Below are 10,380 nucleotides of genomic sequence, written 5' to 3'. Positions count from 1 at the left end.
GCCCGGGCCATCTTTGCTCCAATGGAGCCTTGGCTGCGGGAGGGGAAGAGAGAGACAGAGAGGAAGGCGCTGCGGAGGGGTGGAGAAGCAAATGGGCGCTTCTCCTGTGTGCCCTGGCCGGGATGATTTTTATATTTCTTGAATCCTCTTGCCTTTAATAAACAAATTTCATTTTTACTTCCAAACAAAAAACAAAACAAACAAAAACCCCAAGAATTTGATAATAATAAAAAAATGCTGGGATAGTAAAGGGATTCAATAATGCCATTGTAGCATCTTAAGCATTCATGTTAAATGAAGACAACTAAGTGTCCATCATAGGTTTCACAGGGAATACTGTAATAGTACTAAAGCCTGTCAAAAAAGTTTGCATTTTTTTCAAACTTGACAGATTAGGTCTGTATTTATAATATAGCATTTCTGTGAAAAGGAGAACCCACTGTGTACCAGACATTATCCCTGGTGACACAATACAAAATGTGTTGGTTAGCCTGTGAAATCAAGTAGCTTTGTTTGGAGAAGCAGATGGGACCACAGCTAATTATAACACAAAGTAGTAAATGCCATTACGGCAGTGTTATATAGGGCTGTAGAAACATGGGAAAGACGATGGTGAGATGAAGGAGGGGGTTGGGGTCAAGGAAGTTTACACAGAGATGGTGACACTTGATTTGGACTTTGAAGGATAAGTAGGATTTCCCAACATGGAAAATAACATAAGGGTATCGGGGCAAAAGAAGTAACATGAACAAAAACACCAATGCCTGATGACCCATTGCAAATTTGGGAAGCTATATGTTGTCCATGGAATCTTTGGTAAAACCAGAAAGACAGGCTGGGCACAGACTGGAAAGACTCTGAAATGCATATTTAGAAAAAGTTTAGGCCCTGGCCGGTTGGCTCAGAGGTAGAGCGTCGCCCAACCTGTGAAGTTCCGGATTCAATTCCCAGTCAGAGCACACAGGAGAAGGGATCATCTGCCTCTCCACCCCTCCCCTTTCCCTTTCTCTCTTTCTACTCCTCCCATAGCCATGTCTCAAATGGTTCAAGCAAGTTGGCTCTGAGTGCTGAGGATGGCTCCATGGCCTCGCCTCAGGCGCTGAAATAGCTCTGTTCAGAGCAACAGAGCAGCATGTGAAAGTCTGTCTCTCTGTCTCCTTGCCTCCACACCTCTCACTTAATTAAAAAAAAAAAAAGAAAAAGAAAAAGTTCAGACTTGATCCTATGGGCAACTGGAAGCAACTCTTCTTTATGGTCAACCTCTAGGGAGTCGAAAAAACTCCCCTAAACACTTCTAGGATGGGGAGGGAATACAATTATTTAAGAATTTTTTATATTAAGAGTTTCTAGGAAAGATTTCTTTCCCAGAAATATTCCTTCATGCTTTATAAAACCCTACCAGTTAAAATATTTTGTTTTAGTTAGCAATACACAATCCCTGCCAAAACAAACTGACACTAGCAATTAGTGTCAATGAATGGTAACTTCTCCTCATTCCTATCATCACATTAAGAGAAGGATTTCTAACCTAAATATATCTATGACATTTAAAGTCCAGATTCCTAATGCCAAGTCCAGCAGACTTTCCATCATATCATGACTTCAGACTCGTACAAACACTTAGACCAGGGACTTCGTCCTGAAGTGTCTAGGGTCAAGCAATGTAAGTTAATATTATGAGTGATGACTAGAGGTAAAACAATAGGTAATGATGGAGTCATTGTGAAAAGGAGACTATGTGCTCTGCCCAAGTGGTGAGCACTGCTCAGTTCCAGGGTACTGTTGCTATGCAGAAATGTGGAGCTGTTTTGCTAAGCTCTTACAATTTTTCAAGAGAGGCTGGAAATTCATATTTTAATACAAAATGTACCGATTTTTAAGCATGTCTGTGGCTGAAAGTGCTTTTGGGCTGCCAATCTGTGGCCCCTGATCTAAATAAACAGGCAGCACTAAGAAAATGGAGATAAAAGAGAGGCCTATTTTGGACAGAAAGAAGAAGGCAGAGTCAAAGGGGAGAAAAGGACAGGAAAGAGGCACAGAAAAGAAGGTGGAAGTCACAGTTCTCCAATCTCAAAACCTGACCAGGGAGCCCCAATCTACTTGTTGTTTAATCTGAGAGCAAAAAAAGGAAGAGATGACAACAAGGGAAAAGAAAGGGGGGGAGGGAGAAAAAAAGAACCAGCTATTGAACACTTACTAGATGGAAGATACTGCATGAGATGCTCTCACATATGGTGATGCAAGAAAAAAAGAAATTGTACTCAGGTGAAAGAGGGAAATACAGCCAGTAGGTGTGTCAGATTTTGAGAAACCCCCTTTTCCATTCTCCATAAATAAGTTGGCTTTCTAGGTAAAGATCCATCCATCCTGGTGTGTAGAAAGTATGCTACCACAAGTCATGCCCAGGATATTTATACAGAAAAAGAATAGATCAATTCCAAGTGTATGTAATATGTTATTTTGCAATTATAAAACCAGAAGAAAGCGAACATGAAAGAAACTACTCAGGTGATGTAGATCACAGATTGACTAAATAAGACCAGAAATATATGACATTGTTAAGAATGTTGTTGGTCATACTCCATTTAAATTACAGACTACCAAGATGTTTTTGTATGTACGTGTATGGCCTACATACTATAAAACGTACTGAATCTTCTCTTCCGTAAAAACTTAGACATAGCCCATCTGTTACATACTTTTCTACACTTACTGCATTGCTTTCTTTCTTTTAGGCATGTATTTTTATTTAAACAATACTTTTATTTGCCTTTACAGTATTTCAAAGATAACAGCACATTTTTTTTCTATACAAAGTATGTCATCCCCATCTACTTGGGTTCTAAAGAATAAATCCCCAATTAATGTCTGCCAGATATACATATTCACTTTTCATTTTGTTCACCAATGAAACCCTAACCCAAAATACTTCAAGTGTCATTTCAGGGGAAAAATACTGTTCAAAAACCTAGATTCCTTTGTTGATACTAAATATAGTCACCTCAAGATGACATACATTTTGACGAGGAATAGTCTTACATATCAAATTTTCAAAAATAGCACAGATTCCAATGTAAGGTGAGCAGAAAAAAATGCTGTTCACCACATTTTAGTTTTAAATGAATTTGAAAGTGTGAATCTTTTATTAAAACTGAATCACATCAATACTGTATTTCTGAAACTGGATTAAAACAAAATTTTTGTGGTTTTCTTTAGGGCTTTTTAAGGGAGCTGATACAGATAAACTATAGAATTGCACACATTTAAAAAAATCATTCCAATCTAAACATAAAATATTAAAATACATACATATATATATATCTTTAAAAATAGAGGCCTAATACCTGCAAGGAAGAACCTCATCTAACTACATTAATTAATCAAAGTTAATTTATACTAAATATACTTTTTTAATAACCCACAAAAAAAACCTGTCCCTAAATTTGACTAATTATGTGTTTTTCTACCTTACCATACCTCAAAACTCAAAACAATTTCAGACACTTATATGTATTCTGAGTTTTCTGGTTTTTGATTTTTGTTTTTTTGTGGCAGCAATTTAACCTGTAAAAAGATGGGGGGGGGGGCGGAATAAATGTGGTTCACTCAACGATATGTAAGATGTTATAAATACTTAAGCTTATTTAAACACACTACCCAACACATAGTTATGTTGTGACAAGCAGGCCAATGGGCCCGTTATATGAACTCATTAACAAAATTTAGCTGATGAATGATGCTCCCATTGCTTTGCTTTTGGAACTAATTTCTTCCTTACAACAGCTTACTGCTTTTCTCTACCTGCCTCTTTCCCAAGGACAGACATTTTGTTAGGACATAGCTTTATGCTATTTTTACCTTGTTCTTTCCCCCTCCCCCCAACTCTCTTTGTTCACGTCTGGACCTTTAATAAATATAAAATGAAGATCTAGAAGCCATTGCAATAATCATCTCGTCTCTCAACTTATTTTCTCTACATATGCCAATAATAATACATCTTTAGCTTTTGTAGAGTGTTTCACAGTTTACACAGATGGAATGGCTTGGCGTTTTCAAAAAATGTAGACAAGGGAGGTGTCAAGAGGTAACTACATGATTCACTCCAACTTCCAGCTCTACTTGCACAATCCCCAACATTCGCCTCGGAAAGAAACGTGAAATTATAGTTTGGAAGGTGGGGGTGGGTGATAGGCTGTTAAATCCCACTTCACTCTCAACCTCCACAGGGACAGATCAGAAATCATTTCTCTTAAAAATTACAGGCACGGCTGGCGGAGTCGGAGACCACGCCTGGGGCACGTGGCGGGGGTCGACACAACTGACCCGCCTGGGCCCCAAGGGTGGAGCACAAGAATTGGCACCCACTCTGCTCACGGGGGGCTCTGCCCCTGCAGGAGTGGAGAAAGCATCCAAAACTCAGCGCAGACGGAGCCGAAGCAGGGCAGCGGGGAAAATCGCCACCCGAGTGGGAGGCAGTTGACGCGGAGACAGCGGGGCTGACCCAGCGCTGCAGTCCGCGGAGGCCGCGGAACTGCGCGTACCCACAGCTGGAGAGAGGTCCGCGCGCTTGGGTGCCGCCGTGGGGCCCGGCCAGCGGCCGCGGAGCGGGGAGCGTCCCCCTGCACCCTCCTCCCCCGCCGGGAGACCTGATACTTCCGTCACCCAGCCCCACGCTCCCCTGGCGACTCCTCTCACCCTCCTGGAATCCGCGACAAGCGAAAGCCCTCGGGGCGCGTGGAGGGGCTGTGCGTCCTGCGCCCGGGTATGAGCAGGGGTCTAGGAGCCTCCGCCGCTGCCGCTGCCGCTCCAGCCGCTGGGAGCCCTCTGGCTGTCGCCGCCGCCGTCGTCTCCAGCAGCAAGTTTCCATAAAAGTCCTGGTGCGCAGCCTGTTCCCGCATTCCAGGCGGGCCCAGCGCCTGCTGCAGCTGTTCCAAAACACAAGGCCAGTCCCCTCCAACCCCCAACCCCCACCTCCGTCGAGTCGCCCGGAGAGGGGTGGAGAGTCCAGGAGGAAGGCAGGCGAGGGGGGGCGGTGGCTGCCAACTTTCCGCTAGAAGCTGCTTGTCGCCCAGCTGTAGGTCTCTAAATTGCCCCCCTTCATCTTGGGTCTACCTACACCTTCCGGCCAGGGACCCGGGATAGAAGGCTGCTCCCTGTGGGAAAGGGGAGATACGGGAAAGTAATTGATAAATAGGCTGAGCTGCCTCCCCCCTTCCGCAGCCGCTTTGCCCTGGGCCCCCTTCCCCCAGCTACTCTCCCAGTCCTGTTTTCTAAGCGTTGACTGATCTCGCCAACTTCTCTTTCATTGCTGAGAGCATAGGGCAGCAGAACGGGGACCACTTCATCTATCCGTTGCTCACCTTTTCTTGGCTCCCGTCCTTAACTCCAGAGTGGTCCATAGAAGTGGAAGAAGGAAGGGCCAGCAGGGGCCGGGGGTAGGGGGAGAAGGAGGAATAAAAGGAAGTAATTATATCATCTTCCACCTTTAACTGAACGCAAATCATCTCTGGTCTTTCTAAACCTACTTAAAGGCATCTGAGAATCTTAGCATCCATAGGCCTTTTCAACCTGGACCACAAGGCTGTCAGTTATACCCATCAAACAACCCTTATGAAAACCTGAAATGCTCATCCAGAGAGGGCATTATTCCGGTAGGAGAGCTCTTCAATTCTTCACTGTGTATAGAAAATGAATATAAATAAACAAACAAATTAAGTAATTTAAAAATTGAACTAGTATCCACACAGATAAACTAGGGACAACTGCCCTGCCTGCCTGAGCACTTCCAGCCAACTTCCAGCCCTGAGCACAGGATAGTGCTCAGGTTATATTTCCAGGGATGCTGAAAAAACCTTCTGCTCTTAACTAAAACATTTCTTCTCCCTCCATCCTCATTCACTATTTACTCAGAATAAAAATTCTTTTGTGTAAGCCATTCCTTCTTCAATTAAGTTCTAGCTTGGTAATTAAAACAGCTATTTAAGCTTACTCTAATATAGATAGTGATAGGTAGCCTGGACGATCTCACTCTCCACCTTGCACCCTTCAGTACCATCATCTTGACCTTCAGGTGATGGAACTTGACATGGTCATTCTGCTCAGGATCTTCGCACAAGTTGTTCCTCTACATGAAATCCTCTTTCCCCCACTCTTTCTCTACCTAACTTCATAAGCCTTTGCTGTCTTTTTAAATGTTGCTTTCTTAGAAAGGCCTTCTTTCACCCCAGTCTATATCAGTCAGCTACGTTATAAACTCATTGCACCCTTTTTCTCTCCACTTATTTTTATGATTTAAAGGATTAGAAACTCTCTTAAATGATATCCTCTCCAGATTCACCGGATTAAACAAAGCTCTTTATTCTAACTATAAAACTGATAGCTACCCACGACATACAGGGCTTTTTTCTTCTCCCATTAATTCTTCATTCATTCAACAAATAGTCAATTCTAGATACCAAAGATACAGTACTGACCAAACAAATAAAAAGCCCTGCCATCATGGAACATACATTCTGGTGGAAGAGGGCAGACAATAAGCAAATAAACAAACTATGTAGTACTTAGTGATAAGCACTGTGAATAAGACCAGAGCAGGGAAGTGAGGAATGCTGGGAATAGTGTGCATGGATTTTGTACCTTTAGACAGAGTGCCTAGGGAAAAATCTCATATGAAGAGAAGTCCTGAGGAAAGTGACACAGTGAGCTGTGTAAATATCAGGAGATAGGTGGGGAAAGAACAATCCAGGGAGAGGTCCAAAGGTCCAAAGGGGGAGCCTCTCTGACTTGTTCTGGGAAGGGCAAGGTGGGTTGTGTGGGTGGAGCTGAGTAGACAGAGGGGGAAATAATAGGAAACGGAGTGGGGCCGGACACCTACAGTGGCAGACCCTTTTTGTACCTTTTCACTCTGAGTGAGATGGGAGGCCACTGGTGGATTGTGAACATGATCTGACATTTTTAACATGCTTGCTCTGGCTGATGTGCTGCAAATACATTAAATGAAGCAAGGAGACCAATTAGGAGGCTTCCAGAATAATCAGCATGACAACGGGCGTTTGGGCCAAGGTGATAGCTGTGAATATAGTTGAGAAATGCTAGGCACGTTTTTTTTCTTCTCTGTACATTTTTTAAAAAGTAGAACTAGTAGAATTTTGGTATCATTGAATATGAAGTGTGAGGAAGAGAAGTTTTTGGCCTGGGGATCTGGAAGGATGAAGTTGTCATTTATTGGGAAGAGAGGAACTGGGAGGAGGAGGTTGAGGCAGGCAGGTCAGGAGCTCAGTTTTGAACATGCTAATTTTGGGAACACTATTAGAAATCTAAAATCTGCTGTTTGTATAAACATTTCTTAAATCAGGCACCCCCAAACTATGGCCCACGGGCCACATGCGGCCCCCTGAGGCCATTTATCCGCCCCCCCCCCCTCCGCCGCACTTCCGGAAGAAACACCTCTTTCATTGGTGGTCAGTGAGAGGAGCACTGTATGTGGCGGCCCTCCAACGGTCTGAGGGACAGTGAACTGGCCCCCTGTGTAAAAAGTTTGGGGACTCCTGTCTTAAATATTTGTCATAAATCATTTGGCTCTGTTTTCAAACTTGGTTATATCAGTTGCATGTTATTGAAATTACATCAAGTAAACATTACAAAAGAAATATAAAATCAAAGAGAGTTATAGTTTTTATAAAAACTAAGTTGAATGCTTTGAAGATGATAAAGGCAAACAGCTTACAAAAATTGCCTTTAGGCAAGGGAAACAAAAGAAAAATAAACAGATGGGACTACATCAAACTAAAAAGTTTTTGTACAGCCCTGGCCGGTTGGCTCAGCGGTAGAGTGTCGGCCTAGCGTGCGGAGGACCCGGGTTCGATTCCCGGCCAGGGCACACAGGAGAAGCACCCATTTGCTTCTCCACCCCTCCGCCACGCTTTCCTCTCTGTCTCTCTCTTCCCCTCCCGCAGCCGAGGCTCCATTGGAGCAAAGATGGCCCGGGCGCTGGGCATGGCTCTGTGGCCTCTGCCTCAGGCGCTGGAGTGGCTCTGGTCGCAACATGGCGACGCCCAGGATGGGCAGAGCATCGCCCCCTGGTGGGCAGAGCGTCGCCCCTGGTGGGTGTGCCGGGTGGATCCCGGTCGGGTGCATGCGGGAGTCTGTCTGACTGTCTCTCCTTGTTTCCAGCTTCAGAAAAATGAAAAAAAAAAAAAAAAAAGTTTTCGTACAGCAAAGGGAACCATCAACAAAATGAAAAGAACCCACAGAATGAGAGAACATATTCGCTAATACATCTGAAAAGGGAGCCCTCTGGCTGTCCAAAATTTATACAGAACTAATTCAACTCAACACCAAAAAGATAAACAATACAACTGAAAATGTACAAAGGATTTGAATAGACCCTTCTCCAAAGAGGACATACAGCTAGCCAATAGACATATGAAAATATGCTCACCTTCACTAGCATGAGAGTAATGTAAATTAAAACCACAATTTAGACATCACCTCATATCTGTCAGCAAGACTATCATCAATAAATCCATAAACAAGTGTTGGCTAGGATGTGGAAAAAAGGGAACCTTTATGCACTGTTTGTGGGAATGCAGACTGGTGCAGCCACTGTGGAAACCCATATGGAGTTACCTCAAAAAATTAAAAAGGTAACTGCCTTATGACCCAGTGATTGCTATTCTGGGAATTTATCTAAAGAAATCCAAAACACTGGCCCTGGCCGCCGGCCCGTCATGTGGAAGTCGCAGGTTTGATTCCCAGCCAGGGCACACAGGAGAAGCACCCATCCGCTTCTCCGCCCCTCCCCCTCTTCTTCCTCTCTGTCTCTCTCTTCCCCTCCCACAGCCAAGGCTCCACTGGAGCAAAGTTGGCCCAGGCACTGAGGATGGCTTCATGGTCTCTGCCTCAGGCGCTAGAATGGCTCCGGTTGCAATGGAATAACGACCCAGATGGGCAGAGCATCACCCTCTTGTGGGCTTGCCAGGTGGATCTCAGTCAGGCGCATGTGGGAGTCTGTCTCTCTGCCTCCCCGAATCTCACTTCAGAAAAATACATGCACGCACACACACAAAAGAAACCCAAAATACTAATTCAAAAGAATATATGCACCCCTACATTCATTGCAGTATTATTTACAATAGCCAAGATTTGGAAGCACCCCAAATGTCCATCAGTAGATGAATGAATAAATAATCTGTGATACATTTCCACAATGAAATGGTACTCAGCTGTAAAAAAAAAAAAAAAAAAGGAACCCTGGCCAGTTTGCTCAGTGGTAGAGCATCAGCCTGGCATGTGGATGTCCCAGGTTCAACTTCTGGTCAGGGTACACAGGAGAAGCTCCCTTTTGCTTCTCCACCCCTCCCCCTTTCACTTCTCTCTCTCTTTTCTCTTTCCCTCCTGCAGTCATGGCTCGATTGGAAAACGTTGGCCCTGGGTGCTGAGGATGGCTCCATCAGGAGCTATAAAATGGCTCTGGTTGCAACAGAGCAAGGGCCCCAGATGGGCAGAGCATTGCCCCATAGTGGACTCACCGAGTGGATCCCAGTCAGGGTGCATGCGGAGTCTGTCTCTGCCTCCCCTCTTCTCACAAAATAAAAAAAATAAAAGTAAAAATAAAAAAATTAAAAAGAAGGAAATCGTACCTTTTGCTACAGCATGAACAGACCTGTATTGTATTACGCTAAGTGAATAAGCCAGTTAGAGAAAGACGAGTACCACAAGATTTCACTTACATGTGGAATCTAATGAACAAAATGAACTAACAAAACAGAAACAGACTCATAGATACAGAGAACAGACTGGCAGCTGTCAGAGGGGATAGGGGTTGTGGGGTGAGTAAAAATGGTGAAGGGATTAGCAAAGAAAAGAAAACTTTGGACAGATGATAGTATGGTGATAATCAGAGGGGAGGGGAGGAGGGGAACTAGAAGAGGGTAAATGAGGGATAAATGGTGATGGAAGGAGACTTGACTTGGGGACAGGGGTGGACACACAATACAGGGTACAGATGATGTATTGTGAAACTGAGCACCTGAAACCTGTATATAATTTTGTTAACCAGTGTCACCTCAGTAAATTCAATACAAAGGGGGATAAAGAGAAACAAATGTAGAAGATTCTGATGCAATAAAATTGTCATCAAACTAGGTATGGGGAAGACAAATGTAAAAAGTTGGGTACAAAATTATAAAAATCAAGAAGAATCAGCACTCAGTACTTTCAAGTAAGTTTTTCCTTCTCCTTTAAAAGTAAGGTAAACCAGAAACCGAGATGATGATTTACAGATGAAATTTATGTAATGAAGATATTTCAGAATACCAAGTAAAGACCCTGACCCTACACCAAAGGATTAGCCAAAGAGCCCTGGCCAGGTGCTCAATT

At 43.7% G+C, this 10,380-nt stretch overlaps 1 protein-coding gene across 5 annotated transcripts in view; it reads right to left on the bottom strand.

The window, feature by feature from the left end:
• Positions 1–4,878, bottom strand: part of NEXN (nexilin F-actin binding protein) — a 60,884-nt gene extending 56,006 nt beyond the window's left edge. The window contains exon 1 of one of the 5 annotated variants that reach the window (XM_066376603.1): positions 4,696–4,878. The gene's annotated coding sequence lies outside the window, so the exon portion shown is untranslated. The remainder of the gene's footprint in view (positions 1–4,695) is intronic. The other 4 variants (XM_066376607.1, XM_066376602.1, XM_066376605.1 and 1 more) reach the window with 4 other exon arrangements.
• Positions 4,879–10,380: the final 5,502 nt, after the last annotated feature.

This window comes from Saccopteryx leptura, chromosome 3, assembly GCF_036850995.1.
Source record: "Saccopteryx leptura isolate mSacLep1 chromosome 3, mSacLep1_pri_phased_curated, whole genome shotgun sequence".
NCBI classification, from domain to species: Eukaryota; Metazoa; Chordata; class Mammalia; order Chiroptera; family Emballonuridae; genus Saccopteryx; species Saccopteryx leptura.
The sequence above is the reverse complement of the archived record's forward strand: the minus strand, read 5'-3'. Positions and strand labels throughout refer to the sequence as shown.